Genomic DNA, 25,697 nt, shown 5'->3' on the forward strand with positions numbered 1-25,697 from the left:
CATAAAGGTGTGAAACTCAGAACTGTCCTTTAAAACTCTCCTCTGGTACTGTTAGATATGCTCCAAGCAGAAACATGCAGTGCACCCTCCTCCAATCCAATCAGCAACAAGAACAATGAAGTTTTTCTGCATGAGGTAGCACATATCCACCACTCATCTCTGATATGGAAGAAGAAAAATGCACCTGAAAACTGCAGCTTGTGCAGTCATTTCTTTGCTAGGTAAAGTTTCAAGTTCCTACTCTGCCAGAATAATGATGAAACACAAAATAGTATAAATCACTTGCCAGCATTAAAGAAAAAAAATAATCAACATGCATTTTTAAGACCCTGGGAAAAGTGCAAAGGACTTGCCCAAACTATTTACACCAAAGGGATCAGCTGAATTTGAGTATACATTGAGTATATGCTGGGTTTTACTTTAACAATCTCTGGCACTAAGTTTTTTAATTCTAATGTGTTAAATCTCTAGAATAGAAGTTAATCCACCTTGGATAGCTTGGGACTCATCAAGGGACCTCTATGACTGCTTGGCTATGACAAAGAAGAGGCTGCGGGCAGGTGTTCGCCTTGGACTTCAAATCACTCCTAGAATTTTTTTAACAAGGAATATCTACTCACACCAGCAAATCCCCCTTGGATGGTTACCCCTCCAAGTGAAAATGCATTTGCTCACCTGAATGCATAATTAATATATCTTCAGGCCGCAATATGCCAAAGGTATTATCATCAGCTACAGTGGAAATATGAATTCTGTCCTGAATAACTACTGAACCTGCCCATAAGGCTATAGTCTTCCCACTACCAATGCAAATGTCAGCAACAAGATGTCAGGTGACCTTTAGCTCAGAAGAATAAGATTATGCCAATACAATGGTCATTTCTGCAAAACCCAGTCCTAACAGAATTCTGATGAGAGGCATGACTTAACTACTCAAAGTTACACTTTTAGCATTTATGCCTCCTGAACTAAGAATCACCTTTAAATTGGATCACTGAACTAAACAATTTGAGTTACAGCAACAGTGAATGTGCCATATCAGCATGTGCAAGGCTTCACTCAGCAGGCAGTTTTTTCCCCAAAGAAAGATAGCAGGCAATAGCTAAAAACATGCTGCAGCCCAGGTTTGTGTCTCCATTTTCACTACTATGTAGCAGTCTAGGTAGCTGCCTCTCTCCAAGCCTCTGTGGGCTGTACTCAGCTAAGGAGAGCACCTCACCCTTCAGTATTGCACAGCAGAGCAGAACTCTGCAGCTTGTCCCATCATCAGGATATAGAAGCATGTTTGTAATGGCTTACCATGTCAGATCTTCATGGAAACTTAGGTCAGAACTATTTCATCTGCTAAAGTCCAGAATAAAAACTTCACTGACTCACCAACAGCATTCTCCTCAACAGATTGACATGTGTTAAAACACAATCCATCTTGCTCACCTGAAGCTCTGAAATGCATGAACTCTTCCACCTAAGGTATTGATTTTCTTCTTGGAGTTTGTTTATTTTAAAGGCACGGGTCTAGACAAGGCTCAGATGACCTGGAAAAGACATAAATGTAAGGTCACCGTAATACAGAATGTTCTTTAGAGCAAGGACATCAAAACATTTAGTTGCTGGTTGAACAAACTTTACACAAATGATCACAAAGCTCTCTAATCCTTTGTCTTCACTACCACTGATTATCCCCTCCTGGCTTAGCTTAACTAGCTATAGTTCTGACTGCCAGTACCTTAGTTGCCAGAACCAATGCTGATATAAAAGATGGAGGACTGACTTGTACAGGGAGAACTCCTTTGTTCAGTACGAGAATTCACAGGCAGGAACACCAAAGGAAATGGTCAGGCAACATTACACTAGATGAAAACTGCCACACTCTCAGCTTCTGTCTTTAAAGAGAGAAAGCTACACATCCTCTCCTGTGCCCCTATAGGCATTCATGTGAAAGGGCCAATGTTCCCAAGAGCCAGAAACAAAAACACTCTGTGGCCTGGTTTAATTCCTGGACCACCAGTTGGCCATCCCAGATGTGAAACATCAGCCTCTTAGATGCTGTCATCAGTCCAGGATTTGCTGACCTCACTTTCCATTAACTCAGTCAGCACAAGGCTAGCCAGGTGCTTTCTGTACACTGAGATTTGTCCTGTCAGAGCTACAACAAAGACTGCACTCCAGCAGTGAATCAGGGCTATTAATGAGCATAAACATGACCTTGATAGATTTGTTCCAATTCATGTAAGGATGTCAAGCTGCTGTCCTTAAGTTGGTGGTGTTTTAGCACTTCAGCAAGTGCTGAATAGTAAAAGCCAGGATTCTACAAGGTCCCTGGCAGCCCTGAAGCTCCCCTTAGGTATGATGTGGCATTCCCAGCACCTGGCTGGCTCCAGTACAAATGGTGCAGTGGTACATATACAAGGAGAGAAAGGCTTGTCAAGCTTCCCTTGCATTCACATTTATTGCTGCCATGCCTCCAGTAATGCAAATGCCATGTAAATTGAGCATTTCTGTCCTTACTAGTTTACGTTCCATATGATCTCCTTTGCATAGCTGACATCTTCAGTAGCCTGAGGCCTGCTTTTTGCACAGACTTTATACTCAACTAACCGTGTGAGGTGAGTGGCTGTTTTATTTTAAACTAACCCATTCAACACGGCTTCTTAAATAAATCCTGCTATGAAGGTGCCCCATAGCACTACAGTGTATTCCTCCTCCCACAGCGGAAAACCACACCATCATCTTCACAGCACTGCAGTTCCCACCCAGGCTATCAGCTCACTTAAAAAGCAACAGCTAAAGCATCAATAAATCCTTTTATATTGCATACCCATAACCCCCCATGCCAAAATATGTCTGTGACATTTTCTTTTGTTTGCCAGGAGAAATCCTGTTGTGCCTTGAGGGGTGGGAGAAACAGCTTTCAAAAGGCAGCTCTCCCAGAGCCTGCAGCCCTCTATGGGACAGAGTGGCCCCAGCACCACCTGGGCCAGGCAGGGCCTGGACTCATGCTGGCTGGAGGCTCACATGCCACCGGAACGGGAAGGCACTCATTGCACTCAATTGTTTTCCTGAATGCCTTTATGAACAACAGCAAAAGGAAATATTACAGCCTGGACGGCAGCCAGGGGCCTGCTCGGTGCAGCGGCGCGGTGCTTGGAGCAGCCAAGGCAAACATGCTCCCAGCACCACTGCTATTTTTGCCTGTGCTTCAAATTAACCACTGCCTTTCACACAGGGCTCTCTGGCCCCTGCATCCAGACTAGGGAGACACAGCCCTTTTGTTTCTAACGTGGCCAGTTACCTCCAGCAAGCACTGCGGCGTGCCTTGGCACCCACCACCTCACCACTGGGACAGTTCTGGGTCCCACCACCCCTCTGCACAGCTGGATGCCAGCAGTGTGCTGCCACAGTGGGCACATATGGCCCTGCCCCACAGCCACCAGGGCAGGGCACGGCAGGGCAGCCAGAGAAGCCCTGCAGCCCTCAGAGCTATGGCAGTGTTTCCTACCAGGATATGTATTGTTTCATTTTCAGTAACAGCCCCTCTGCAGCCAGAAAAATAAAAGCAGTTTTCCCTTCCACACATGCAGTTGGCCTGCAGGGTGTGGGAGGGTACATCCCTGGGCACATTGAGCTGTGACCAGTGCAGGGCCTGGGGAGCCACATCAATAGACAGGGTCAGGTCCTGGCAATGCCTGGCTGCCAGCCTGGCCTCCCACTGCATCCTCTGGCCCCAAGTGCCAGGAGCAGGGCTTGAGGAAGAGTCAGAAGTCTCAGTGTTGCCTGGGCTGCCCTCGGCCCTGCTCCCAGTGAGCTCTTTGTGAAGGGCAAGGCCCCAAGGGGCACCTTGTTCTTCAGTCATGCCCTGGTCACTGGCTGGCTGCCTGCAGGGCAACTCTGCTCTGGGATTTCTCCTTTCGAGATGGGCATGGTGGGAGCATATGTGAAAGCAGTTAACTGCAGCTATTTGGTCACAGGAATTTACATGCTCAGCTGCTGAATGAAGCAGGAGGCTGTATGGTTAACTGGAGATGTTTAATAGATTTGTAGCAATGGGTGGTGGGGCTTTTAAGTGCAGCAATCTGTTTAGCTCCAGACTGAGAAACATGCAGCAAGTTCATATTGCTAAACCCATTAACTTCAGAGCAAGGACGCTGGGGTGAAATCTGGCACAGGGCTGAGGCAAGACCAGGCATGCTCTATTCTCAAAGCCAGTCATTGGTGAGACTGGAGCAGCACACGGAACCACAGCTAACACAGTGCCAGAAGGTCACCATCTTCCAAGTTGCACAAAGTTTGAGAAATAGCATTTTACAAGTGTTACAACTTTAAAGAAAATTTCCAGGCTCTACTAAGGAACATGTTTTAAGTTTGCAAGAGGCCTGGGCACAGAATGCTCTTAAAAATACGGGGGATCAAAATAAGAGAATAAATACTGCTCACCCAGCATTCTGTCCCCAGGTTGAATCACAGACAAATCATGTGGATTGGGACTCAGGACACCTGGACTTGATTCCCAGATGCATCACTTATCTGCTGGGCAGCCTCAGGATATCACTATCTTTCCATATAAAATGGCACTTAGAATCTATCAATGAGAAGTGCTGCACAGGAACCAGTCTTTCACTGTCTTCCCACAGTGCTGACATGCAATCCTATGTCACAGTTGGCATTTCTGTCACAGCTTGCTTACAGTCCTAATCCCACAAAGAGATCTCTGTGGAAATGGTTTCTATTAGAGCAGTTTTCTTTGCAACATGAATCTAAAAGAGATACGTGAATCCAGAAGCATACTTCTGCATGGATTTGTTACAGAGTGCTTGGACTTTATGTTACAATTGAGAAACATCAAGACCAAGAAAGCACTGCAGTTTCAGTCTTATTCTGTGAAATGGACATTATTGCTTATATTTCTGTAGTCCCATTCACAACTACAGGAGAAGAAATAAATAATAATGGTACATGATGACTAGAGCTATCTGTTCAGACAGGGAAAGTACCAATCAGATTCAGTTTCTGTATACTACCAGGATTTCTACGTCATTGAGAACAGTATCACAGTATCCATTATGACTGTAACATGTTTTCCCTGCTCCTAGTAAAAGTATCAAAGAAAACAAAGTAATTGAGCATTTGTTCAATCCTGCTATGTGTTACATACTAGAAGCGCTTGTCTTCAAATCAACCCTTACTTGATGACTTTGAATCAATGTACCTTATACAGTAGGCCTACATTTTGAAGTCTTTATACTTAACAGAGCTTTATCACGAGACTAGGATCAGTTCAACATTGGAATCTCCCAGGATACATATACACGATGTATCAGTTTGAAGACTTAGAATCCTATCCAACTTTGGACAGACCACAGGACATATATCTTGCCTTAAGGTTTCTAAAAGGCCCATTGCCATGCTCTCTAAATACTGAGTGTCAAAAAGATCCCTCATAAAAAAAAAACCTTAAAATCGCATTTACATAAACCAGCTATATCAAATCCTCCACCATCTCTGCTGGAGTAGAATAATCGAACTCTTTTGTTACAAAACTTTTTTCTCTTATGAAACTGTATCAAATCTTTCATAGGTTTACAAAGTACAGATTTGGCCAAGGTACATAAGCGACCAAAAGAGCAATGAGAAGCTGTGTATATAAATATATTGCATTGTAGATCATCTTATCTATTTGCACTAAGTTATTTATTACCTGGAAATAACTGGTACTTACAGACTAGATCATTTGATGACTTTTTTTCCTCTTTGTTTGCAAGTTGTCCACACATTGCAAAATTCTCAAATGTATCATGGAAGATCCAAACAGCAAAAAGTCAAAACAAAAGTCAGATACGTGTCTTCAGCTGCACTTCCACCACTGCAAGAGAGAACAGGTGCATCAGCCACATCGTGTTGGTAGGTTAAAAAAGCCTTTCATTTAAAAACAAACTTCAGACTCATGGCTCACTGAACAACAACAACAACAAAAAATTTCACTGACAACAATCTGAGCCACAATTATTCTTTTTATAAATGCCTGTTCTATTGGAATTTGAAAGAAGCAAGCACAAAGAAGGTCATGCAGCACAGAGCTAGAAATGTGTTCAGTTCACTGATTTAGCACTGTAGAGAATAGTTACAAAGAACGTGGTTACACACACGGAACTTCTGAGATCTACAGCTCCAAAGCTGAGCATGGCACCAAACTCAAGGAACCCACCTTCCAGAACATATCCCCAAGACAAGCTGCCCCCATGATGAGTACCCAAAATCACCTGTTGCAGAGCAGGCTGTATCAGTCAGCCTTAGAACTGAGACTCCAAGGGGCACTGAGCTCACTTTTCCAAAAGAGCCATGTGCCAGGTGCAAGATTACATTCTTTAGCAAAGCTGCAGCAATTCAGCAAAAATGCTTGCAATTCCAAATGTTTCAGCCTCAACAGATCTGTTTGTACACTTTGGCGTCATTGGAACATTTCCAGACAACACTTCTTTCAACTCTGTTCATCCCAGACCTGTGGGTGGTACTACATCTCTGACACACATGTACACACGAGATAGAGAGCACACTGGAATGTGCTGTGAAGTATGAGACTGATGATTAGATCAGACCTGGATTCAGCCACAACATTCAACAGATCCCAGCTGATATACTGGGAAATGCTAATAGGCAGAGGCAGATGGAAGGGAGGGAGAAGAGGGAAGTAGCAAACTCCCTACTAAACTCATCTGCAGTGAAGTCATGACAAATTCTCTGAAGTCACCCATATTTGTGCCATATTTGAAGGTACTGGAAATAAGACTGTATGAAAAAGGCAAAGATAGAAGGAGTTAATGATTTATTTGGGGGGAGTTAATTATAAATAACAGGCAAAGGGCACTGTAGATCTCCTGAGCAGCTCTGCCTATCAAAATAAAAAGGAGATGAGGATTATTCTACCACAGATTAAGAAAAATTGAAAAGACTGAGCATCTTTGCTCAGTCCCAAGTCAACAAAGCACTTCATGCCTGCCCTTAACTACAAGTCTGAAAAGGAAGGAGTCAAACAAACGGTTTTCTGGGTGTACATCCCAATAATGGAGCAAAATGTGATCTTTACTAAGATAAGAGCATAGGCTTTAATTCTACACATCATTGTACAATGTGGTGTAATAAAAGAAAATGCACATAGTTTATTCTGAAACTACAGTCTGGATAAGCTGGACAAAAGTAAAGCATAAGAAAAGTTACTTTGAAAGAGCACGAGGTAACCCTCCTTTACTAGAAACATAGAAGGCCACATGTTACACTGCAGATAGTATTTCATTTAATACATTTGTTGTTAGTCCTCAAGCACACTTGAATATCACAGTAACTATTTGGCTTGACAAAACTGGTAGCACAGAATTGAAGAAAGGAGATTGACTTCTTAAGCAGTTGGTTTATTTTCATCATTGCAGGAAGAGAAGTATTGCCCAAATCAGGAACATTTCCTGGTATGGCACAGGGACTTTGATAGCCAGCCGGTAACACATTTACCAGCTATCTAGTTTTCCCAGAAGTGTCTTGACCATAAGTGACTCATCTGCGTCCAAGGAGGATGACTAATCGTTCTGATTTGTTATGCTGTGGCCTGCTAGCCATTTCAGCTCTGTTTACTTTGGTGCCAGCATAATATTTTATGCACAGAAAATTAGGTTCTGCGTAAGAATAGTTATTTCAACTGCATTCAAGATAAGCAGAATTTGTCACCAAGCATCTACAAAATAATACTCTAGGCAACATTTGGAGGAAAAAAAACAAAAAACAAAACAAAAAAAAAACCAACAACACCTGAAACTTTAAAGGGCATGCAGAGTTACAAGACAAGCTAATAAGCTAATTAAGCCTGAAGTCAGTTGATAAATTCAGGCATCTTCCAATGAAATTGCAAAATACTGACGATTGCACGTAACCTACAAAAAAAATAAAATAAAAAAATAAAAAAAAAAATCTCACACTATTATTTTTTACAAGGAAGAAATTGAGCACTGTGTTAAGGGAAATGGCCTCAATTCTATTAATTTAATAGCTCTTGATGTTGAGTGTACTAGAAACCACATTGTAGGATCCAGCAAAAATAAAACCTTGTGAAGGATACTCACAGTTTGGAGAGTGTGGGCCCATATGCTTTTATCTGGGCCCAACCCTTTTTTTTTTTTTTTTTTAAATGAAGGTCTACTACTACAAAAAACATACTTGGAATGGGCATCACTGCCCAAACATTGTTTTCTTATGATATTATTATCTCCTGCAAATAGCAGTTAAGGAAACTGTTCAGTTCATGAACATAACCAAGTCTAAGCATGGGACTCAGGAAAATATGAAAAAAAGAAGTACAGCACAGTTGAAAACAACATTTTCCAGAAGCAATCCAAAACAAGATAGTAGATAAGGTAGATGGTGATAAAACAAAGAGGAATGGTTTTAAACCAAAAGAAGGATTTAGATTAAATGCCAAGGAGCTTTTTTGCAAAAAAATAAAAAATAAAAATAAAAATAAAAAAAAATAATAATAAAAATAACTAAGAGTGGTGTGGTGTTTGAACAGGCCCAGAGAGGCTGTGGATGCCCCATCCATAGAGGCAAAGGTCAAGTCAGATGGGACCCTGGGCAATCTAATTAGTATTTGGTCTAGCAACTGGCAACTCTGCAGCAGGGGTGTTGGAACTTGATGATCCTTGAGGTCCCTTCCAGCCCTAGCCATTCTATGATTGTATTACTCTATGACAATCCACAGGCAAAGATACAAAAGCATTACCTCAGAAACTACAATAGTTCAGCTATTCCTACCAGTGTTACACTTGAGGTTACATTCAGATTGCATCTTACTAATTTGCATATGTATTATGTTAATTTTATTTTGCTCTCTTTGAAAATCTGCTTGAGATCTTAAAACCACTCAGGTAACTTTCTTTTTTTTTTTTATCTCAACTCACAATAATAGTTTGTGGGACAAATAAACACACTGACTACACCTCTGCACTGAGGTGCCATACTGCCTGGTTTTCTGCTCCAGAGTTTTTTTCTAAAATGGAAAGCAGAAGGTGATTCTCTTGGCCTGGAACTCCTCTATTGTCCGGTCTCAATGTGTGTACTCGTTGCTCTGAACTGGCTCTGAACCTAAGGCAGATAATAGTGTACTCCTCTCTGTCCGTTGTTAATCAAGATGAGGCTTGGAAAGTGACAGGGGAGAGCTTTGAGTCTCTGGTGCAATTGGAAGATGAGTGGGATAGAGAAGTCTGGAGCAGACAAATCTGGAGATCAACATGGATCACTTCTGCTGAGGCTCTTCTAACAGTTAGGGAGCAGGTGCGTATGCAGAAGAATCTCCAGCCAAGTCTTTTCACATATCACTGTAAAGCCCCTTCACGCACCAGGTTTGACTCTTTCCAGCACCCTGTCAAAAACAAGGCAGTTGAGAGCCTTGATACCTGTATCCTATGCTCTTAGCAACACACACACACAAGTGTTGGCCTGAAATTGAGTGGAACCAAGTGAGACTTCACATGGGCTTCCATGGAAGCTACACACAACAGTACTGAATATGACACTTTCCCAGAGTCAGGCTCTGAAAAGTTAACACAGAACTAATATGCAATTGAAACATTATAGCCATGAAAATAAGCAAGTTAATAAAAAGACGAGATTCTTGAGAACAGGCATCACTTCTCAGGGGAGAAGTGCAACCCCATCCAACAGCAACAACTCCTTCCAACTGGTGAGAGGTGTGCAAATACCACAAAGGCTTTCTAACAGTGATGACTCTGGGTAGCCACTACTGGGCTAATACTGTGGGGTTAACTCCACTTACTGCAGGACTAACTCCTCTGCTCCCTATGAAGTCTGAAGTTCTCCCAAAAGCATCTGAGTAGGCTGTTATTTGAATTTCTGCTAGAGAAGAAAAAGAACACCTGGGCATACAAATTTTAATAAAATAAATAAATAAAAAAAAAAGGGAGGGGAGAGTAATAGCACCAAATCCTTACTCTAAACTCAAGCTAGAGATTTTTTACATGTCTCTTTGAGGTCTGCAAGGAATTCCTTACATTACATTTCTCCCCCCTTTTCAGGAAGTGCCTATGCGCTTCCTGGTACTCACTGACAGCTACTTATGTACTTCCAGAAAGGCTTCCTTCCTCATCTTACTTATTTTGGGTCAAAATAGCAGCAAGAATTTTCAAACCCAACAAATTCAAAATAAGATTATTTCTCTCACATTCAGCAACAATTCACACTGTTCATGCAATCAAACTTCATACATAATGCTTATTGATACTTGCATAGCAAAAAAAGAAACAAAAATAGATTTTTCTTGGCAGACCTTTTTTGTTGTTGTTTATAAATGAATATCTAAAGGGAAAAGCAAACTGCTTATTTAAATAGCATGCCCAAAATTTAAAATTATACTCATCTCTGAGGAAACTGAATCACTTAGAATGCCTTTCATGTGAAAAATGCTACTGATGCAAACAAATGTTTGCCAGCTGTGCATTAGAAACACTCCTTTTATTACACTGAACTTTGTATTATCAGTAATGTTTCTAGTACACAACTTCAGCCTCTGATATAAAATATTTTCTATTTTCTTAAATCACTCTCATGAAATGGTCTGTTCAAGTGGGTCTGTCATTGTGGTTTCCTGGATTTCCTCAGCCTTGTTGGAAAGCTTGTAAATTCCCATGGCTGATAGTAAGCTAAGGAAGGAAATAAAAAATAGTAAATACCGCTTCAATGTTGTAAGCCTTTTTCTGCTCTTTCTTGGCTGAGAGTAATTCTTAGGAGATTATTATTGACTTTCACACAAACATCAAAACAGTTCCAGATGGGAACCCATCTGTATGTTCATTTAGCACCTTCAATTAAACTCCTTCCTATCAAATCAGTCTTCCTTAAAAATGTGTACTGGTAGACTAATGTTTGGCCAAAGTAAGTGGCTCAGGGCAACCAGTTTATTTTACAGGAGTGCTTGATATCATTACAATAAACAGTCCAAGCAACACAAATAAAATTTAATATTATTTTACTCCCTGCAGCCACAGAGAAGAACGGGTGAAAGAAAGAAGAAAGTGAATTGGGTAAACTGTATCTGTATGCAGTAAATATTCTGAATATTTAGTGTCTAGTACTTCTTAATTAGTTTGGTTTTACCATTGATGTTTTAAGCTGTGAATACTAGATACATCTAGAATATTTTTACTGCATGTGCGAATTGACCAGAGAGTCTGGAGTACCAGAGAGTTGCATGAATCTCATGTTATAATCTCTTCTTGCTCTCTGATCATGTACAAAAATTGCTTGTGCTACTAACTCTATTGCCACAAAGGAGAACAGAATGCAGTCCAGCACACTGATGGAGAGCATAAAATGCACAACCAAGCTCAGTTCTACTTTTCTTTTAAAGCACCTAACTGTCTCATATGTTGTATACAATCCCACAACTTAGGAAAACACGAACAGCAGTGTAAAGATCATGCCCTCTGAACAGAAGATCCCAGTTTTTGCTGCAGTCATTCCAAGAGAAGACGTAAGAAGAAATTCTGACTAGCATAATGCTGTCAGAAGAATACTGACACTGAGTTGACCTGCTAACAGCATGCAGAGCTGATGAAGAGACTTAAATGATGCATTCTGGTGAGGGGTGCAAAAGTCAAAAGTCATAACCCAAAATAATTGTGTATACCGGAAATTCAAAACTATTTCACTCAGGGTCAGAATAATGAACTCATGGAATTAGTTGCCAAATAAGAGGATGGAAACAAGTACTGCAGTCTAAGCGGCTTGGAGACATCTTGGCACTTTTATGGAGAGAGAAGGGATTAAAGGATATAATGACAAAACAGAAAACTGAAGGTTTAAGATAAACTTAAGGGGGGGGACAAGTCTATGAGGTCAAGTGGATTTTCCTCTCCATGCATTTCTTTTATGTCATTCTTCTCCAAGACAGCATGCCAAACTGAATAAACAACAACTAAAGCTGAGGAACAGACTTGAATGAGATTGTAATGGGTATGAAGAATTACTATGAGTAGAAGAAAAGATAGTACAAGTAACTGCTAACAAACAAGAATGGACTTCTTTATCTTTACAGAATGCCATGCATTTTACTAACTCAATCTAACACAGCACACAAGGTTTTCTAACATCAGCCTCTTCCCATAACCTTATCTTCTCCTATCCTATCTAAATACAACTAACCCGATAATAAAAAAAAAAAAAATAAACTGAAATAACTTGATTTCTGAGCACAACACAGCTATCTAGTGCCCACCTCACTGGCAACACACTTCTTAAAGACAAGTAACATTTCTGAACTACTAAAGTCCTATGTAAGTATTAACATGGGCATACTATATGCAATTGCAGGAAGCGCATGGCATTATTGGATCATTGTTGCTCAAGGTTCATCACTTAGAAAGGCACTATTTTAGACATTTTTATCCTGCATGCTTTTTGGAAGAAAACCTATTAGGAATTTGCATCAGATATAAAATTTCAGTGAGAGGTTCTATGTCTATAAAAAAAAAAGTGTAACACAAGATGCATTTTCAACTCAACACGTTAGATATTAAAGGACTGTAGTAAAAGTTCCATTTGACCATTTGTAGAATTAAATTAATTCTTCTACATTTTAGCTCTTTCCTGTCTCTTGTGTGAGTGGACACAAGGTAGAGCAGCTGGAGCACATAAAGACTTCAACCAGTTTTGTACTCATCTGTCCCCAGGACACATGGGATACTCACAAACTCTGTAACACTATCACACTGCATTGTGCTATTGCCCTAGATCATTAAGTCAAGCTTTATTTTTTTGGTCTCAAACATACCTGCAAGAATAGGATCAATGACGGACAGTAGCTAGATAACATCAGAAGTAACGCTATAGAATGATGACTACTGATAAAACTACCAGAGAATTTGATTTTTCTCACCAGCATAAACCTAAGCAGATCTTCCAGAGAGATCCACCTCAAGAAGCACCTAGCCATATCTTCCACTCATCCACTTCTATTCCAGAAAGTGTCAGGGGAATTCCTTTGCTGATACTCTGTGAAACACAGTTGTGTCTCAGCAGACTCTAAATACTCAGAGATATCTCCAGATCTTGCTTGCTGACAGGATTCCTCAGTGTAGAGGAACTAAATGGGACCTTTCAAATGCTAAGAGAAATCCCTGAGCACACTCAATTTGTAGCAGCATCCTGTCAGGCCAGGCAGGCAAGTATTCTTCAGACAGTGCAGGAGCTTGAGTGGAAACTGATTCAGATCAGGAATGAGTCCAAGCAAGAGAGCAAGGGGCCAACTCACTCTCAGGCTAGGGAATATGTTCAGAGATAAGAAAGAAAAATTTTGATAATTTTCTGAATTAATAATGGCATTAATGGAGCAAAGCTTCAAACATTGAGCATCGTAATCACTTTAATAGAGGCCCAGCTATTTTACAAAAGACATGGAAAAGATCACATCTTATACTTTTTGCATAGAAACCAGCTTTGTTCAGACCCTAGGATGTGGCACTAAAGAACATTCTGACCGCCCACAGAGACAGCTTTGAAACAGCTTTTTCCCCAAACTCTTCAGCTTTCAGTTACCACTAAAAACAGATGTCAACATTTTTGCAAATTGTCTTATTAAATCAGTGAAATGTTTGTTTTTCTCCTCTCATCGTCTTAAAACCGTACTAGAACACTTCCTTAAAACACTTCTGAGCTGCCCTAGAATTTCTGCTAATCTGCATTTGTTTCTACATTTCCATATGTTAGTCTGAGACCCTCTATCTCTCTCCTCTGAATCCCTCCAAATTTACCTGCATTGCAAGTAATAAACCCAATATTGTGGGACAGATGAAAGGGCAGTTCAAACAACTATCTTTTACCTCATATAACCTTACAAAATAAAACTGTTTTATCAAATTTGAATTTTGTTTACTTAAGCTTAATTTGGCTTCTAATTTAATTTGCAATTATTAACTTCCAGTGTTGCGAAATCTTATGGCATCAAAACTCCCTCTTAACTGAAAAGAGCAATTAACAGCTTGGCATTCAGGTACAAGTTACACCTTTGTTTATAACATTTCGTATTCTGAGAAATAATTTCTACAGACAGAAAACCGGATGTTGATAAGTACTTCATAAAAGCAGACTCAAGACAGAGCTCACCTTCTAGAAATCTACAGTCCAAATTCTACAAAAACTTATACACAGAGACCCAGTAGAAATTCAACAACTGGAAGAAAACTACGTAAGATTTTAGTCTCTTTCCTCCCCTCCTCCCATTACTGTAGCTAGGTGCAGCACAGTGGTCAGAGACCTCACATATCCCACAGACGTCTGACAGCCCTATGGCCAGCATAAGTGCGACACTCGCAGGACCACAGTTCATAGCTCCACATACACCTCTACGTTCAAAGCCTGACCAGCAGCCAGGCTATGTGGCATTTCTGGAGCCATGCTGGCAGCACCTGCAAACAGAACTGGGGGCTTCTGAGTGTCTGATGTCTTACTGCTGCATATACTCCCTCCTACTAAGTTTTCTTTAGCATTTTGTTCCAAGGCTTTCCATGCCCTGTAGAGGTCTGCCTTTAGTGAAACAACAAACAAGAGCATTTGTCCACATTCAGGATTGGTGTCAGACAAGTTCCTATCCTCTGATTCTTTTCATACCATTGCTGTGTTAAAAGACTTGTAACAAAAGATTTGAAGCTCATTATTCAATAATGGGTGTCATTCAGATTTCAAATTTGATGTGGCTCTGTTAATTACATGTCAGTGATTTATTTTTTTCCCCCCCTCTTTTTCTAACAAAAAAATAAGGTGCTACAACTGGCAGTTTGCCTGGAAGGTCTGAATGTCAGAGCAGTAATTTGGAATGGATTTGACTCAACCAGTGTGAGAACAAAAAACAGCAATCAAAGATGCTCCTGACAAGTTGATGCGACAGAGAGAAGCTTAGAAACACTTTCACTCTCCTGCCTGTGAGAACTGGGCTCTGTCCTGAATGGTACAATGCAAATAGCAACACCAGAAGTATCTTTTAAAAACTGCCCTGAAATCTCCATGCCTTTTCCTTTGGTGAGGAACAATGCTTCCGCACTTCCTCAGGTGCAGGACTGACACGGCAGAGGTGAGGCCAGGATACTCCCAAGTACACAAAGGGACTGACTACATGTGGTGGGCCACAGCCAGCAGGACACAACAGTCTTGCATCAGGAAGGAGATTTGCAACACATCAGATGGCAGCTTTTGATAAGCAGGCAAGCAGAAAGCAGGGAACTGTTCAAACCACTTATTCCTTTGCTACTACGAGCAAACAGCTTCTGAACTTCCTAGTGGGTCAGGTACAGTCAGGTACAGTAGGACCACAGAGTCAACACTATCGTGCCTCTTTCAACCTCACCTTTCCTGTAAAACAGGACTCACCCTCATATTCACTACAAATCACACAAAGAGTTACAAAATAGAAACAGTAAATAATTTCTCATCACAATTAAATAAGAATTCAAGGAAAAAGTGAAACCACAGTTAAAAAGATATATGAAAATACTTCAAGATCTGTGGAGTACGCCCCAGAAGAGGGATCTTCGAAATAAACAGGTCTGGATTCTTTCTGTCCTCCCACCAGGGACAATGACATCGGGAGGTAGGAAAGATGCCAATTCTTCTTCATATCTGCATGTCTTCACCATAACCACTGAATTAAAAGCAGACTGAGAGATGTATGTCCCTCTAAACACAAGGAAGTCATGCTCTCTGGCCATTTTGTTAGCCACTTTGCATTTCCTTAGTACTATCACTCACAGGTTGCCTGAGTTCTTCAAGTAAGGAACTATGAAAAGTATTGAAAAATAAAATAAATGATCTGAATAGATCTAAAGATTCCAGGGAAAAATATCTAGCTGCATAAGACCAGCTTATGCAGCCATAACGGTCACATGTATAAAAACAAAGTTCCATAAAGAATGAAAGATTGTGTCCCATCTTCCTTCGTTATGCATTTTACCAACCTTTTATGGCTGCCTTCCCCTCTCCAGATCTGTTTTCTGTCTCCTCTTCCAACAAGTTCCTTCCCTTATTTTTTTTTTCAATTCTCCTGCCATATCTCAGAAGACTTTTGCCTTTCTCTAGCCAAGCTGTCATGCTAACCTGGCTTCTTCTCTGAAGGCACTGCCTGTAGCCAGAAAAGCCACTAGCCTGGCAGGTCAGCAGGGAAGATTCAATTAAAAGCAGCATAGAAGACATGCTTCATGTGTGACCTCTTTCCTGCTCTCCATACCAGCCTCCTTGATCATTCCTAGAGATAGCTGCAAAAACAACAAATGACACTAGAGAAAAAGACTTGTCAAAATAGATGACCCATGCCAACAATTTCCCTACTAAAGGGATGATTTTGTTTCTTATTGATACTTGTTTCCAGTTAGGGACATGTTAAGGCTCAGAATTTTCAGGTTTTTTTTGCTGCTGCCTGTTTCATTTTTGTGATGGGATATGAGATTAAGAACAAAACTGATGGCCAAAATCATTTTGTCACCTGAAAAGACAAGAATTGCTGTTTGGTATTTCCCTTATGAGAGCTTTGAGTAGCAACTCTTCCTCCCAAAACATGTTTTTGCTTGACTCATTTGAGTATCTCCAGACTTCTCCAGGTTCTTTCACCCTCCACTTATACCTTTCTTGCAGACAACTTGAACTATGCAAGGAGAGCAACATAATACTGTTCCATAAGGATGAAAGCTCTGTAGAAGTGATATGTTTAACACTTTTCAAACAATTTAAACAACCTGAGAAGGTGAGGAGAGAGAATTCTCTGTTGGTACATATAGTTGCAGTATAAGGAAAGTTACTTAATGAACTTTGCATGTTTACTGGGTTATCTCAACACTGTGTGGATTAAATTCCAGTTAAAACATTTAGAGTCCTTCTGCACCTTAAAAAGGTTTTACTCACACCTGAAGCACATCTGTTCATCCATGAACAGATTCCTTGTAGTTGGCTCTGTAAAGAGTCCTAAGAAAGTCACTGCAGAAACAGCATTCTAGATTTCTTAAACAATACTCACTTTAGTCTTGCCAAGGACTAAAATAATGCCTAAATTATTTTTTCAGGCATTCAACAATACAGTATTCTTACTTTTAAAATCCAATAGCTTTTAATATATTGGTTATATGTAAAAATGCCTACAGGAAATGGCAAGCTTTTCCTTTTGTCCTTTATGTTACAGGTACCCCTACACAATGCAGATGTTGAGTGAAGTCATCAAACTACATGACACTTAAAAAATAAAATGAACTCATCTCTCTATTCTGCTCAAGATCAAATGGTGGCTCCCAGAAGCTAAATGGATATTTCAAATACTGGATAACTCATATACTTCCTGACCTCTGATTGCCACCTTTAATGGGAGTTACACTGTCAATCTCTATTAACAAAGTCTTGGGCACTAGCAAATCAAACAAAGGTAGCTTCCATTTGCTCTTGCACAGCATGATGTCAGAGCCTTCACCTTTGTGCAGACTTCTCAAACATGAAATGAAAGCTGGGGACCGTCACAAAGGCAAAACAAGTCAAGGAGTGCAGCCCTGCAGAACACCAGAGCCCATGTGCTTTCTACCAGACTTGTTAGAAAGCTGGCAACATCCTGGGGAGTATCGGCCAAAAACAGAATTTCACTTCTGTAAGAAAGACTCTTCCAAAGAAATTAATATCTTCCCAATCATCAGAAAACTTTCACAATCCTCATTCTCGCCCAAACTATTCAATAATGAAGCAAAAACTGCCTCTATCGCATGCAGTTTTCCTTTTCTCTCATGCTTTCTCCAAAGGTTTAGGAGGGGTGTATTTCCACAGAATGAAAATCAAAGACAAACTCAAAACCAATTTCCAAGTAACACCTTCACCAGCAAATGCTCATACCAGTAGAGGTACATGGAGGAGGTTCAGGCACAGCAAACAAAGTTCCCAAGACTGAATTCAAAGGTGTTAGCTGGAGCAACCTACAGTTTCTGTGGTTGATGCTTAGATTTCCTTTCATGCTCAGCAAAACACAAGATGCTCCAGCAACTGATAAGAAAGAAGACAAACTATCCTAAAAGGCAGCCTTCCTGAACAGGACCTCTCATTTTCCTTTTATTCTTGGTGGAAAGCTGTCCAACCCATCCTTCATCATATATAGGGCTTTTTTTACTCAAGTAATTTTACCATATTCTTCTTTCCTTTTTAATTAATGAAAAAGAAGCAACTCTTCAGCACACAGACAGGATGTGCTGTTACTTGGCCAACAGATGGGAAGGTTACATGCCCTCCAGCTATGCTGGCTGCCTAAGGTGTGCCATGAGAATCCATTTTCCCACAAGGCTGAAGCATGGGCAACCACAACTCCACAGGGTTACTTACAGGGATGAAACTGGGGGCAGCACACATGCTGGCTCCGCAACATGACACAAGCTAAAAAATTTGGGACAAGAAAAATCTGCTGGGGCAGGAATTTCTTAAATGACCCTTACTCATAGAGGGTGGCTCACCAAGCTACTCAGTGGGAACAAAGATGTTGCACGCTCTTGCCTGCTTACTCACTGCCAATTGTATTAAAAAAGCAGCTGCTGCTATAGAGAAGGGGCTTCATATTTTGCCATGTTTATTGTCAAGTTTGCTTCCCCCCACCCCCCCCAAGGACTTATCCCAGTTACTATGGAAGTAAAATGGCAGTTGAGAAACGCTGGCAGTTAGGAGTCCCGTTGCTATAGAGCTGCTATGTTTCTCAGTGTAAAACTAAGTATATTTCATGTTTACCACCAATGGCACTTAGCCACAAAATCTACACATCAAAACTAATCTTGCAGTTAGTTCTGGTCACCACTGTCCAGAGATGACTGCAGAGGGAAATCTGGGGGGCCTGCACACTTCTTCAGTATGCTCAGAGGAAACAGAAGGTTTCAGCAGCTGGGACCAAGTCTAGATCTTTCACACAACAAATTCAATTGACCAGTAGCATGAAGCATTAGAGTTAACTCCGTCAGAAATTTTCCAAGGAAAGTGCTGTTCATTTGAAATACCTTGTTCCAGACTTTTCCCAGGTCAAAAACCAGTTGAGTCTGGATTCCTACTTCAAGCCTGATGATCCAAAAAATTGAAGTCTGAAAACCAATTAAAAAACAGCAACAATAAAATTTGCTACAAACCAGAAACTGGTTTCCACCACCCTGGAATGTGTTTCATTGAGTGAAAAAACAAGACTCTTGGCAAAGATAGTAGAGTTTTATCACTTAATTTTTTCCAGAGGAGTCCTGCAATATTTATTACCTGCACAAGATGAGTGTAATGGAATTCATTCCAATGTTTCATCTAGAAGAGAGTTCATGAGAAAGTAAGAACTTGTATTTTCTTTAAATGAGTAGAACCTAAGGAAATGTGATTGAGAGTTGGCCAATTCAACTTTTTGCTTAATTTATTTTAAAGTGTATTCATTCAAAATTCATTTCTTCACACTCTGGACGCTCACCTGACAGTCTGACCACACAACCATTCTGCACTTTGAAGGAAGGGTCAGCCTGCAGCCAGGCAAACAAGTTGCTTCAGTTCAGATCTTTGTTTCTGGCATTTTTATCTTTTTTCAAGGAACACATTGAATAAATGCGAGTCTCTTGAAGGGTAAAGCATGTTTCCATTTAGTGAGGCACCATCACTTTACCCATCCTTAGTCTGAGAAACAAGTATTGTTGAGCTCCAGGATTAGAAATTAAATGCACAGATGCTAAACTAGCTGACAGGCAGCATTTCTGTGGAAAGGCAAGAAAACTATCACAGCGCAAAAAACAAAACAACAACAACAAACTAACTCTGCAGCCCACATCAAATGTAGCACATGGAGTTCTCAAAGAAAGTACATTTTGGGGGTAATACTGGAAAAAATAAATAAATAAATCACAATTCCTTTCAAAACAATCCCCAGGAAAATGACAGCATTTTTGGGACAGCAAGTGCCATCTGGGGAAGAAAGAGCATCATGGGTTACAGGAGGTACTCAGAGAAGCCAGGTCACAGAACTATCTACATTCAAGAAAGCATTATCAATTGTAGTCACTTTTTGCCTGCCTTTTTGAAATTAGACTCCATTTCCAACTCAAAATAGACCTGTTGATTCTAAGAGGGGAAGGGGCAAGCAGAAAAAGAGGAATTATCCTCTCTTGTTTTCCCCATCTGAAAGCCTGTAGCCTGTGCTATCTGCTTCTACAGGCACAAGGTAGGCAGCAGGGTCTATGAAGCAATAGGATACATGACCAGCTGATGACACAGCAGAGCTTAAAAATAATACTGCTGATTGGAAAATGTCAGCATCTGCTACGCAGGTCACACTCTTGGGGCTATTTGCAAAAAGTTTCAGTAGTTCTCTGGGGGGGCAGGAGACTAGAACCTGAAAGCAGGATAGCAACACCAGGTAACAAGGGAGAACAATTCCCAGGTTTATTCAGTCATGTAGAGCGAACCCCAAAACTGCCTGCTACACCAGAGCTGTGAAGGGAGAAAACAGTGGTTTCCAAAATAAACATCTGTACAAATCTTATTAAGGTGTTCAACTTTACAACTGAGTCAGAGTGTTCAGGACCAAAATTATTGCAGAAACCAAGCATGGATATGGCTGAAGGAAAAGCTGCTTCTACACAATCAGTACATACAGTCATTCAGTATATACAGTCATAAAATATTTTAGGAAATATCTTGTTATTTCGTATGTAGTGAATAGTGGGTAATTTCATAATTTATAATGTCCATACTTTGGAGAAACTCTTACAAAGCAAATTGAATGAGCTCTGCTCAAGGGACTCTCTTGCAACACTGTGAATCATGCAATATCCACAGGTATTGCAACATCTAGTTGCAAAATCTAGGCTGTTTTCCTCCAACCCTCCCCATGCCCTCCTTTTGGCCAACAGTGACAGTGTTACACAGAGTTAGCGAATTGAATCAGCTCAATAAACATTTGACAATCACCCAACACATCCAACTCAAGGGAAATAACTGAATTGCGAGGCCTGGAGGTAAGAAGTGGAGTAAGACTTTTATCATTAATACGAAGCTATTAGCACAGCTCTGACACAGTAGAGTTCCAGAACAACAGCTTAGTTGTCCCTTTGGTTAAAGCACAGAGTTCTGCAAGTCAGTACTGTGCTCAGGAGCAACATCACAGACTAGAAAGCAATGCGGCATTCACAACATAGGCGTTGTGGCCACAGCTACAAAGATCAGAGAGAATTGTAAATGGACATACATCGGCCTGGTATAAGCAATTTTGAATGATAAACTAATAAAATGAGCTTTCAAACACAAAAGCTCAGATAACAAGCACAACAGTTCATAACAACTGTCTAAAAAACAGCAGGTATCTTGCAAGAACTCTTATATGAGGTCTGCTGTTACCTCTTTCCAAACCAAGAATAGCTAATGGGTGGCAAGACACCTGGTTTAGGATAACAGTAACTGTGTTTCAGGTACTGTACAGTTAACATACCACTGGAGATACATTTACCTCAGAAGAGGCCCCATTCAGCCAGTGCCAATTGCAATGCTATACATACTATAATGAGATAGAAAGTACAGTGATAGTAGCAGGGCAGCACAATCTTAGACTACAGCAAATAAGAACAAGCCCAAATACAGCAGCTGTGGACACAAAAAACAAAGAAGAGAAACTGCTTACCTTTAGAAGGCTTCAGGTAGGCAGGGATTTCCAGCAAGTTCCCCTTGCCTCCACTGCTAGCCCTTAAATGAGGTCTGGGAAGGGGTGCATCCTGCCTCCTCCCCTTCCAGTCAATCAGGTACATTGCATGCACCTGAGCTCCTCTGGGTTGGCCCTGCCAACCACCAGGTGCTCAATCACTGATTCAGGCCATGACTCAGCATTTCTGCTACACCAACTCATTAATGAAAGGTTACACACACAGCATGTTTAAAATTCATGTAGCATGAGCTCCTGATTTTAAATATCTCTATTACTTATGCATTACTGTAGTTTTGTAAACAAGGAAGGAAAATACTTTGATATGTCAGTCTGACAGAGCACCATAATAAAACAGATCTATTTGTCCATGTATAGTTGGAACAATACAGGTGTATAGATGTAATTACAGAGTAAATGGATAGCCAGAGAGCACCTAAGAAAAGACTCACCAGTGCTGAGACTTTCAGTTGAGATGGATGCTCACCACAAAAACTCCACAAAGGAGCAGTCTCCAGAAAGAGATGCTACCTTAGTGGTGGTCAGCCATTAAATGAGATCTAGGAGAAGTGGGGTCAAGCTCCACCCCTTCTGGGAGCACATCTGAATTACCTTCACCTGTGCTCCCACAGCTGACTCATCGCTTGCCTCAGATGGTTAATCAGAGGTTCAGGCTGTGATCAACAGTTTCCCTTACAGCCTCCTTAAGAAGCCCCTGTAACAGAGACCCTTTCTTATTCATCATGCTTAAAGCTCCTATTTTTTTACAGTCCTGAATCTACAGAATTTGCAGCTCTGCCACTCAAAGAGGCATCCTAAGCTTATGGGCTAAAAACACTCACCACCCTGCTACCAAGCAATAGCAAACATAATGAAGGTACATTAAATTTGGCTGACAAGTGCAGGCCAAAGGTAGATCTGAGTTGGGTAGATCTCCGTTTAAGAGAATAATCTTAGCACCACTCTGCAAGAATATTTGCTTTGGAGGAAGTGGACAGCTATCAATATCCAAGGCAAAATACACTGTTGTTAGTACAGGCCACACAAGATACATGTGCCATTTGAAATTAAAAGGCTGATAATCTAGGAGGGGAGACTCCTGCTACCTGCTACTCTGCTCACATCCACCACAGGAAAGACACAATCATTCCATGGATTTTAGATCTCTGAAATGGCAGCTACATTAGGAAAGGAGGGGAGTCAGTTTGTGTATGTTTATCAGGCCCTTCCATGGAAATCAGCTGTGAAAATTCCCATACCTGCTACATCAGGATCCAGCCTCTCTCTTTGTGTCTTGCCATGATTCTGTCATTGGACACTCAGGCACTCTCAAACAAAAGTGAGAGAAAGAGGTTGCCTGATCAATCAAGTATTTCCTTCAGCTGCAGTTCTTTTTCCTACAGGAAGCCCTGGCTTGTATAAGCCACTCCAGAAGCAAACATCAAAGGACTCCTCTATCAGTCAGGGTAATAGACTGCACTTGAACTCTACTCAGTGAAGTGAGACTTCTTAAGCTGAGAGATGAAGTTAAATTTGTTATTCCTGGCAAACTGCCCAACAGGAAATGGATCTAGGGCAGATGTTTGCATGTTAGATAGCAGTGAGAGATTGACACTTTTATAATATGCCATGAAAGCAGGAGGAATAGAAAGAGCTGCTTAAACTACTGATTGTACTAAGGTCTGCTCTTAATGCTGTAGTGGTTATGAGGCCTCCTTTTAGTAACTGGCAAATAATGGAAACATCCGCAGGAAGTAGTTTGAGCAAAGATCCTGCCCGTGAGGCTAATCCTAAAGAGCAGGATGAAAAATGCACATAATCTTTGAGTAGCAGCAGTCGCATTAGATCATTAGATCCTTTGTATATAGTAGTTGTTACTTCAAAAACAGATTTCAATCAAAGATTGAAATTCACCAAAGATACAAAGTACTGACTTGGTAGTTCAGTTCACACAATTTCAGACCACAGTGTGCCCACAGCCTGTACACCAGTGTAAAAGAGATGATGCAAAGAGTTCTCAGTTGTTTGATAACAAACACTACAGCATACAGCTAGGACCACTCCAGCGTGCAGTCCTGTAGATATGCTTGCTTGCATACCTAGGGGTATGAAATCTCATAGATTCCCATACTGAGCTTCCCATAGCCTTGATCAAGATAAGCTTCACAGAGCCAACAACAAACTTGGACTTTGGTGAGCAGTCAACAAAAAATGGTTTGTTCTCTTGCTAAAATTCTTTACTACATTTCTCAAAAGAACCAACTGCACCTGACAGCCACACCTCATGGAATAAAAGCATAGCTTAAACTTTGCCTGTTCATCTCCTATGTGAAGCTCAATTAAGATGCCATCTCCTCAGTAAGAAATCTGAAGCTGCATTTTGAATTCTGGATTAAAGAGTCTTACCTCTTCATTATCTATTAACAGTAAAAATATTTCATGGCAACGTGCCGTTTTGGAATCTCCTTTATAACTTACAAGCTGCATTATGACAGAGAATTCAAACTGACGAAACCACCTAAGATCAAAAGCCAAGAGACTTGATCTCTGCAGGTGTTCTTTTTTTTAATATTTGTTTCCACTTCACTATGCCTGGAGTGTAGTTTAAAGAACTGGTTAGGTGTGTAGATATAAGAACAACACTAAGTATGAAGAAATGCAGCTGTGCATATCCAGTCAATGGTTCAGTCTATTGCGGATTTTGCAACGTGGAGGGAGTCTAAATATTGTTACATTGCATTCTTTAATATTTTATTATTTTATTTTATTTAGGCTTTGTCTGGAGCTTAAGCAGTCTCTGTGTAATCAGTGAAACAAAAACATGCTTAGATGTCTGGTCAATTGCCAGAGTCCCATACTTGCTGTTTCTCTTAGGCTGCACAGACACTAGCAGCTCACAGAGCGCATTTGCCACCTTATCTTTACCTTCCATGGGAATAAGGCAGACTAGGATTCAACCATCAGACTTTCCACAGACACAGAAAGGAGTTTTCAGTTGTTTGAATGTTCTTCATCCTTCAAAAGAAACAAGCTATCCAAGCACATGGAATCAAACTGAGGCCATAAGCTTCTAAATTGACCCACACTTGTTCTGCAAGTCTGAGAGGTGCAACTTTGAAGACTGTTCAGATAAATTTCCTGCCTGGGCCTTGGAAGGACTGCCTCTTAGGAAAGGAAGATTAATCATTAAGCACTAATAAATAGATAAGTACATAGACTATTGGGCAAATCTAATTAATAGCAAATAATTCCTGAATTATTTTTATACTATAAAAAGAGAAAGGAAAAAGAGAGAAAAAAAGAAAAAGCACCCTAAAGAGAGACAGGAAAGTGTGAAATCATATTTTGGCTCCCTCTGCAAGAGCTACAGAATAAATCATATGTTGTTGATACAAATCTTTGAGATTCTCATCCAACAGCTGTTATGATCAAACCTACAGCAACTCCATAGGAAAACAACAAAGAACAGTGCTGGTAGAAACTGGTTCTTCAAATCAAAATAGCAGTAAACAGGGTCACATCTTTACCTTTAAATTAACACTTCCAGCTAATTGGGCTGTTACTTTTCCAGCTGCAAATCACTAAAGCATTTGCCTCCTAAGTTCAGGGAAAAAGTCTCCAGAGGCCATGAGTCAGTGAATGAAAACTGTTTTGGGTCCCATGGCAAAGAAAGTACTTTGCATTCAAAAATAGACGTACTTCTTGTGGGAAAAAAACAGCTCAACTCCTTCCTCTCCCATAGATAATGCAAAATGTCAGACACGTCCCACCCTCCAGTCCCAGGAGATCAATAGCATTTCAATGATTACTTTGTTCATTGATTTTTTTTTTTTTCCTTAAAGGTTAGCTCATACCTACTTGAAAACTGTGACCAAACCACCACGAAATACAGCTACCTTCCTATGGGAGAACGAGGCATGGGACATCAGGTTGCTACTAGTGTTAAACTGCTCTGGTTCTGGCACTTGGAAACTGAGTTGGGAAAAGAAGG

The 25,697-nt window shown here is 40.6% G+C and overlaps 1 long non-coding RNA gene across 1 annotated transcript in view; it reads right to left on the minus strand.

Moving 5' to 3' along the window:
* LOC140256424 (uncharacterized) overlaps positions 1–22,244 on the minus strand; it is a 41,170-nt gene extending 18,926 nt beyond the window's left edge. The window contains exons 1-3 of the long non-coding RNA XR_011904709.1: positions 22,159–22,244; positions 5,717–5,860; positions 1,435–1,535 (exon numbers count right to left, since the gene is read on the minus strand). This is a non-coding gene — a long non-coding RNA (uncharacterized lncRNA). The remainder of the gene's footprint in view (positions 1–1,434; positions 1,536–5,716; positions 5,861–22,158) is intronic.
* Between the last annotated feature and the right edge of the window lie 3,453 nt (positions 22,245–25,697).

This window comes from Excalfactoria chinensis, chromosome 9, assembly GCF_039878825.1.
Source record: "Excalfactoria chinensis isolate bCotChi1 chromosome 9, bCotChi1.hap2, whole genome shotgun sequence".
In the NCBI taxonomy this organism is placed as follows: Eukaryota; Metazoa; Chordata; class Aves; order Galliformes; family Phasianidae; genus Excalfactoria; species Excalfactoria chinensis.